Genomic DNA, 9,675 nt, shown 5'->3' on the forward strand with positions numbered 1-9,675 from the left:
GCCGCTCAGTCCGATGTCTGTTCTCCCCAGCCAGAGTCCCCCCCCCCCCAAGTCCGGCCCACACTGCACTGCATACTTCTCCCGGGTAAACAAACTTTAAGCAAACAGATGCAGTGCAGTCCTATGAGAGCCCCCCGGAGGACACTGCAGGCTTGTCTGCCAGCCCCCCTCCTCCCCCGTCATACACAGATGATGAAAGGTCTTTCTGGGAGATATGCTAATCACCCGTCCAGCACACTGGATGGAGCCCAGGCCAACATGGATAAGTGCGCGGCCTGCAGCTTGGTCATATTGAGTGAGAGGACCCCATCCCCCACACACCATTACATACCCCCTCCATCTCCCTCTGGGGACAGAGACCCCTTCTCACATGGGGACAGGGACCCCCACCACCCCTGGAGACAGGGACCCCTTCTCACCTGGGGGCAGTAACTTCATCTGGAGAAAAGGACCTCATCTCTTCTGGGGACTGGGACCCCATCCTACCTATGGACAGTCCCCCAATGGGGCACCTAAAAAAATAAAATAAAATAAAAACTACTGATACCAGTGGTGGAACTACAGGGCTCACAAAGGTCATACCTGTGACCACGCCCTGGAGTTCCACCTCCAGGATCGGAGGGAAGGGCCCTGGCTGGGGTTCAGGGGGGCCCTTCATGGTTTCTTGCATCGGGGCCCTGAAGGTTCTAGTTACGCCACTGGCTTTAATCTAAACCACTCCATTGTAGCTCTGGCTGTATGTTTAGGGTCATTGTCCTGCTGGAAGATGAACCTCCAACCCAGTCTCAAGTCTTTTGCAGAACCGAATGCAGTGTACACACGGTCTGACTTTCCGGGAGAAAAAGTCTGACGGAATCATTTCATCGATCATGTGTGGGCTTCATCTGATTTTTTTTCCCTGAAAAATTCTGATGGACCTAGAAATAGAACATGTTTTAACCACTTTCAGACCGGACCATTTTGCTGGTAAATGACCAGAGGTCTTTTTACACTTTGGCACTGCGCTGCTTTAACTGGTAATTGCGCGGTCATGCAATGTTGTACCCAAACAAAATTTGCGTCCTTTTCTTCACACAAATAGAGCTTTCTTTTGATGGTATTTGATTGCCTCTGCGATTTTTATTTTTTGCGATATAAACGTAAAAAGACCGCAAATTTTGAAAAAAAATGATATTTTCTACTTTTTGTTATTAGAAAAATCCAATAAACTCAATTTTAGTCATACATTTAGGCCAAAATGTATTCAGCCACATGTCTTTGGTAAAAAAAAAAGTCAATAATTGTATATTTATTGGTTTGCGCAAAAGTTGTCACATCTACAAACTAAGGTACGTTTTCTGGAATTTACGCAGCTTTTAGTTTACGACTGCCTATCTCATTTCTTGAGGTGCTAAAATGGCAGGGCAGTACAACCCCCCCCCCAAATGACCCCATTTTGGAAAGTAGACCCCCTAAGGAAATTGATAAGAGGCATGTTGAGCCCATTGAATATTTTATTTTTTTGCCTCAAGCGATTGAATAATGACAAAAAAAAAAATTTTTTTTTTTTTTTTACACAAAGTTGTCACTAAATGATATATTGCTCACACATGCTATGGGTGTATGTGAAATGACACCCCAAAATAAATTCTGCTGCTTCTCCTGAGTATGGGGATACCACATATGTGGGACTTTTTGGGAGCCTAGCCGCGTACGGGGCCCCGAAAACCAAGCACCGCCTTCAGGCTTTCTAAGGGCGTAAATTTTTGAGTTCACTTCTCACTACCTATTACAGTTTTGAAGGCCATAAAATGCCAAGATGGCACAAAACCCCCACAAATGACCCCATTTTAGAAAGTAGACACCCCAAGCTATTTGCTGAGAGGCATGTTGAGTTCATGGAATATTTTATATTTTGCCACAAGTTGCGGGAAAATTACAAACTTTTTTTTTTTTTTTTTTTTTTTAACAAAGTTGTCACTAAATGATATATTGCTCACACATGCTATGGGCATATGTGAAATGACACCCCAAAATAAATTCTGCTGCTTCTCCTGAGTACGGGGATACCACATATGTGGGACTTTTTGGGAGCCTAGCCGCGTACGGGGCCCCGAAAACCAAGCACCGCCTTCAGGCTTTCTAAGGGCGTTACAGTTTTGAAGGCCATAAAATGCCAAGATGGCACAAACCCCCCCCAAATGACCCCATTTTGGAAAGTAGACACCCCTAAATTTAGGGGTACACTAGTGAGACTAGGTAATAAATGGCGGGTGCCCTGAAACTATAAAAAAATAACTAACCAACCAGCGTCACCTGTAACAGTTATATGGTGATCACTGGTGAAAGGGTTAACTAGGGGGCAATTAGGGGGCTTTATGCGGTAGTATATGGGGGTCCCTGGCGCTATAAAAAGCTGCAGCGAACCTAAATACCTACCTGCCTAACTAGCGTCACCTGTGACACTAATACAGCGATCAGAAAAACGATCGCTTATTAGGCTGGGTTCACACTGGAGCGATGCGGGAACGCCACGAATGCGCGGCGGGTTCCCGCATCGCATGCCTCCCGGCGGCAGTTCACACTGCCCTATGCGAACTGCTGGGAGTGTCAGTGAAATGTTACTGACACCCCCAGATCAGTTCGCATATCGCAGTGCGATCTGCAAACTCGGATCGCATGGTGTGAACACCCATGCGATCCGATTCTGCTGCGGGCCAAAAAAAGCGTCCCGTGCGAATTTGCGGCGGGTGCGGCGAATGGCTGAACTCGAATCGCACAGAGATCGGATGTGATTTGCACTGCAGTGCGGTGCGAATCACATTCGTTCTCATAAACCGCTGCAATGTGAACCCAGCCTTAGTGACACTGGCGACGGGGGGGTGATCACGGGGTTAAACCTTTATTGGGGGGGTTAGGGGGGTACCTTAGAACTAAAGGGGGCTAACCCTAACTGCCCTAACAGTTATTAGTCACAAATGACACCCGCCGGGTGATCAGGGGGTTAAACCTTTATTAGGTAATAAATGGCGGGTGCCCTGAAACTATAAAAAAATAACTAACCAACCAGCGTCACCTGTAACAGTTATATGGTGATCACTGGTGAAAGGGTTAACTAGGGGGCAATCAGGGGGCTTTATGCGGTAGTATATGGGGGTCCCTGGCGCTATAAAAAGCTGCGGCGAACCTAAATACCTACCTGCCTAACTAGCGTCACCTGTGACACTAATACGGCGATCAGAAAAATGATCGCTTATTAGGCTGGGTTCACACTGGAGCGATGCGGAAACGCCGCGAATCCGCGGCGGGTTCCCGCATCGCATGCCTCCCGGCGGCAGTTCACACTGCCCTATGCGAACTGCTGGGAGTGTCAGTGAAATGTTACTGACACCCCCAGATCAGTTCGCATATCGCAGTGCGATCTGATTCTGCTGCGGGCCAAAAAAAGGGTCCCGTGCGAATTTGCGGCGGGTGCGGCGGGTGCGGTGGGTGTGGCGGGTGCGGCGGGTGCGGCGAATGGCTGAACTCGAATCGCACAGAGATCGGATGTGATTTGCACTGCAGTGCGGTGCGAATCACATTCGTTCTCATAAACCGCTGCAATGTGAACCCAGCCTTAGTGACACTGGCGACGGGGGGTGATCACGGGGTTAAACCTTTATTGGGGGGGTTAGGGGGGTACATTAGAACTAAAGGGGGCTAACTCTAACTGCCCTAACAGTTATTACAGTCACAAATGACACCAATGCAAAAAAAAAAAAAAATGACATTGGTGTCACTGTGACTGGGGGGCAGGGGTAATTGGGGGGGTGATCGGGGGGTAAAGGGGGGGTGTGAGTGTGCCTGGCATGTTCTACTGTGTGTGTAGAGTGTTGGTGCAACTCACCGATCCGCTCTCCTCCGTGTCGGAACGAAAAATACCGACACGGAGGAGAGAATACATCACTTCCTCTCCTGTGTTTACATTACAGGAGAGGAAGTGATGTCACCGGGGATTTCTATTCGTCGGGAGCGATCGCGAGGGGGTGGCCATGAATGAATGGCCGCCCCCTCGTCCCGGATCGCTCCCGGACGAAAACCGACCGCCGCAGGCACCGGGCGGGGGCCCGATCGGGCCCCCGACCCGCGGGAGGCAAGGGACGTACATGTATGTCCTTATGCCTGCCCGTGCCATTCTACCGACGTACATCGGCGTGCGGCGGTCGGCAACTGGTTAAATCTTTCCAATGGAATTAATTACTATCAGGAAAACCATTTGTCTGTATGCTGTTCCGACGGACCAAAAACAACGCATGGGCAGCTATTGGCTACTGGCTATTGAACTTCCCTTTTCTAGTCCCGTTGTACGTGTTGTACGTCACCTCGTTCTAGACAGTCGGACTTTGGTGTGATCGTGTGTAGGCAAGACGGTTTCAGAGGAACTCCGTCGGAAGAACCGTCAGAGTTTATTCCAACAGAAAAAACGGTCGTGTGTACATGGCATAACAAGTTTTCTTCTACACATGACCGGTTTTTCCATCAGAATAAACTCTGACGGTCTTTCCGAAAGGAGTTCTGTTGAAACTGACTTGTCTACACACGATCAGACCAAAGTCCGTTCGTTTAGAATGCGATGACATACGACGGGACTAGAAAAAGGAAGTTCAATAGTCAATAGCCAATAGCTACCCTTTGCTTCGCTTGTGGTCCATCGGAATAGCATACAGACGAAGGGTTTTGCCGATAGGAATTGATTCCGTCGGAAAGATTTCAAACGTTCTATTTCTAGGTCTGTCAGAACTTTTGAAAAAAAATAATCAGATGAAGCCCACACATGATACACGCCCTGTATTTGGCTTCATCCATCTTCCCATCAACTCTGACCAGCTTCCCTGTCCCTGCTGAAGAGAAGCATCCCCACAACATGATGCTGCCACGGCCATGTTTCACGGTGGGGATGGTGTGTTCAGAGTGATGTGCACTGTTAGTGGCCCCCTTATCCCAGCGGTAGTGTAGTAGGGCAGTGTAGTAGGGAGATTAATTCTATGGCTCTCCTAGTCTGGTCCGGACCCTGTCTTCTCGGGATGAAGCCTACCTGATCTTTATGTATATACTTCGCTATAAAGCTTGAAAGCCTAACTGCAAGAAATTTACGTCATAATTTTAAGGTCGTTGTTAATAAGGGAATGCTTTTTTTTTTTTTTTTAAAACAACGTTTTTTTTTATTGAAGATTTTCAAGATGTACAAAACAAAGAACAATGCTCGTCTAACAATGGATTATGCTAGTAAAGGTCATCTCATGGATATAAACGACATAGCCTAGAAGAGGAAATTACAGCATATTCAAATAAACAGTTTACAATGGAATTTCTTCGAGGTTCTAGATAGAAGGTGGAGGTTACCGTCCTCTACCCTTAGATACCCCAATGGGGATCAAACTGTGTCCATAGGGAGATAGCACCTTCTTTCCTCGATTTTGTTTGGTGTTTTATTTGTATAGAATAGCAATATACAGAAAGTTATATAGCGTTGCGGGCATAGCTGTAATATTAACAGAGGAAAAGGGTTGAGTCTTGATAAAGAGGCATGTACAAAACATCAATACAAACTTAATGGTAAATACGTTAGTGTAGATAAATAGTATACCTTGGTTTGGGTTTTTCCCAACCGGAACTTTGTTTAAAGGAGAAATAAGACTGAAGCCCCATACACACTATCAGATTGTCTGCTGATTTTTTCCATCAGATTTACCAAAACCATATAATATGAGGTCAAACCTTAGGGGTTTCAATGTGTATGCAATCAGGCAGGCCCTTGTACTACATGGTTTTGGTAAACCTGAAGGAAAAAATCAGCAGACAATCTGATAGTGTGTATGGGGCTTAACTGGCCACAGTGTTTATAGTTGTCTCAACCTTTTTGCTGATGAGGAATTGGAATTCCACATCTCAATACGGGCATCCAGAGCGTATATACACATTTGCGCATGTTATTCAGGATGGTTGTAATGGTGAAGGTAAAGGGGGTTGGTGATAGTTGGCTATAGGAGGTTGGGGGTGTCATTAAAAGTCATTGTTGGGGAGGAAGGAGGAAAGAAATAAGGCCAGAAGTTCAGCGCTACACTCTTATAAGCACTATTTGTGGGTAATACATTATAAGTTTGGTATATTCATCAGTAATAATAAAGTGTTTCCAGCAGGACCATATTTTCCGGAATTTAAAAAGGAGTATCATTTGCCTGATGTACAAGTTCCTCCAGTGCAGAGGTTTTCTGCATGTGGCTAACCCATTTGGCGGGTATGGACATGTTTCTGCTTGTACCATATGGATGGCTAGCGAGCGTAAGTACGCAGCTTTCAAAATTGTAGAATGGTGTAGCATAAATTGCGCTGGTGTATAATCTAGTGTAAGAGTGGTGATTAGGTTTGTAAGTCTGTGTACTTTCCAAAAAGGTTGTATGAGAGGGCACGACCACCATATGTGTAAAAGCGATCCCGGTCTTTCATGTTTTTTTAGCGCTGCACCTTTATGTTTTTTATGTAGTTATATGCCATTGGTAAATTGGATTTGCTGCTTATGTGTATACCATCATTGTAAGCATTGTAAGCGCGGGTATAGTGTGTTATATTTTGTCTATGGGAATGTTTGACCATTCTTCCAGAAGCCCATTTGTGAGATCAAACACTGATGTGGACGAGAAGGCCTTGCTCGCAGTCTCCACTCTAATTCTTCGCAAAGGTGTTCTGTCAGGTTGAGGTCAGGACTCTGTGCAGACCAGTCAAGTTACTTTACCCCAAACTCGCTCATCCATGTCTTTATGGACCTTGCTTTGTGCACTGGTCCAAATCATGTGATGGAGGGGGGATTATGGTGTGGGGTTGTTTTTCACGGATTGGGATTGGTCCCTTAGTTCCAGTGAAGGGAGATATTTTGGACAATTTCATGTTCCCAACATTGTGGGACCAGTTTAGGGGTGGCCCATTCCTTTTCCAACATGAATACACACCAGTGTGCAAAACAAGGTCCATAAAGACATGGATGAGCGAGTTTGAGGTGGAGGAACTTGACTGGTCTGCACCCAATGGAACACCTTTAAAATGAATTAGAGTGGAGACTGTGAGCCAGGCCTTCTCGTCCACATTAGTGCCTGACCTCACAAATGCGCTCTTGGAAGAACGGTCAAACATTCCCATAGACACACTCTTAAACCTTGTGGAAAGCCTTCTCAGAAGAGTTGAAGTTGTTATGGCTGCAAAAGGTGGGCCAACTCAATATAGAACTCTACGGACTAATGCCCCATACACACGATCGGACTTTCCGCCGACAAAACCGTGGATTTTTGTTTGAAAGTTGAAGGTTGTTGGCTCAAACTTGTCTTGCATACACACGGTCACACAAATGTTGGCCAACAATTCCAAACGTAGGAACGAGGTGACGTACAAGACATACAATGAGCTGAGAAAAGGAAGTTCAATAGCCAGTGCGGTTCCTTCTGCTTGATTCCGTGCATGCGCAAACTTCTCTGACTTTCCAACAACAAAGTTTTGTTGGAGGAAAGTTTGAGAACCTGCTAAAAAACATTTGTTGGTGGAAAGTCCAACAGCAAATGTTTGATGGAGCATACAAACGGTCGGACTTTCCGACAAGAAGCTCACATCCAACATTTCCCGTCGGAAAATCCGACCGTGTGTACACGGCGTAAGTCTGGGATGCCATTAAAGTTCATGTGAGTGTAAAGGCAAACATTCCAATACTTTTGACAATATAGTGTATCTTCAACAGACATTCTTTCTATGCAATTATAGTAAAGAATGATTAAAAATAACTAATTTGTAGAAATAAACCCTGTGTTTTATTTATTTTTAGATTAACACATGTAGCACAATAAAATGAACATTCCTCAGTACACTCTTTGTTTTGTTAAAATCCTTACCCCAATAACTGCAAAGAGTGGGCCAACTCAATATTGAACCCTACGGCCTAAGACTGGGATGCCATGAACCACTTCAGCCCTGGAGCATTTGGCTGACCAAAGACCAAAGCAATTTTTGCAATTCGGCACTGACAATTGCGTGGTCACGCGACATGGCTCCCAAACAAAATTGACGTCTTTTTTTCCCCACAAATAGAGCTTTCTTTTGGTGGTATTTTCTCACCTCTGCAGTTTTTATTTTTTGCGCTATAAACAAAAAAGTGCGACAATTTTGAAAAAAACACATTTTTTTTTACTTTTTGCTATAATAAATTTCCCCATATCAGTTTCGGCCGATATGTATTCTTCTACATATTTTTTGTAAAAAATAAAAATCGCAATAAGCGTTTATTGATTGCTTTGCACAAAAGTTATAGCGTCTACAAAATAGGGGATAGTTTTATGGCATTTTTATTAATATTTGTTTTTTGACTAGTAATGGCGGCGATCGTCGATTTTTATCGTGACTGCGACCAACATTATAGCGGACACATCGGACACTTTTGTCGCTATTTTGGGACCACTCACATTTATACAGCAATCAGTGCGATTCATGGATTATTGTGTAAACGTGACTGTCAGTGAAGGGGTTAGCCAGGAGGGGGCACTGCAGGGGTTAAGTGTGTCCTAGGGAGTGAATCTTTGTTTTTTTAACTATTTCCTTTTTATTGATTTTCATATTGCAAAATTTAAAAACATACAAAATTGTATATTGACATGTAATATTGCATAATACAAAAAAAGAAAAAAAAAAAGATTATTGTTGTTTTATATTTCCTCTCCCACCCTCCCACCCCAACTGCTCCCAACCCTCCACCACACACCAACCAATCATTAGTTATACAAATCTAACTGTCTTATCTATCGAAAACAAGCAAAGACAGAGAAGAAACCCACTCCGAGGGCAGGGAAACGATGTAGGAAAGAGACCACATAGAGGAAAAAGGTGGAGGAGACGGGAATGTATTGGGGAGCGGGGGAGGGATTCTCCCCAGATCCCCCCCCATCCCCTCATAAGGGGCACCCTATCTCCTCCAACCAAGGTCTCCAAAATCTCACAAACTTCCTGAGGCTGTTTTGTCTGATATACACCACTCTCTCACTCCAAACCATTGAATTGATAGTATTAAGCTCCATACACACTATCAGATTTTCTCCTGATATGTTGTCTTCAGATTTACCAAAACCATGTAGTAGAAGGGCCTGCCTGATTGCATACAAATTGAAACTCCTAAGGTTTGACCTCATATTATATGGTTTTGGTAAATCTTAAGGAAAAAATCATCAGAAAATCCGATAGTGTGTATGGGGCTTAAGGGAGTGATTCTAATGCCGTGTACACATGGCTGGACTTTTTCACAGCAATTCGACCGTGTGCGGGCTTCATTGGAAATTTGCTGTCAAAGAATCAGATGGACTTTAGACGTAGAACATGTTTCAAATCTTTCTGATGGACTTGCGTCCGGTCGAAAAATCCATTCGTCTGTATGCTAGTCCGACGGACGAAAACTGACGCAAGGGCATCTATTGGCTACTGGCTATGAACTTCCTTATTTTAGCCTGGTCATACGTCATCACGGTCAAATCCGTCGGACTTTGGTGTGATTGTGTGTAGACAAGTCCGATTCGGCAGAAGTCCGTCGAAACCCCATTAAAAAGTCCCATGGAATTCAGTCCGTCAAAGTCCAGTCGTATGTACGCAGCATTAAGGCCGCGTACACACGACTGGACTTTCCGGCAGACT

This window comes from Lithobates pipiens, unplaced genomic scaffold (genome assembly GCF_037356315.1).
Source record: "Lithobates pipiens isolate NorthernLeopardFrog02 unplaced genomic scaffold, aLitPip1_a1.2 Scaffold_1, whole genome shotgun sequence".
NCBI lineage: Eukaryota > Metazoa > Chordata > Amphibia > Anura > Ranidae > Lithobates > Lithobates pipiens.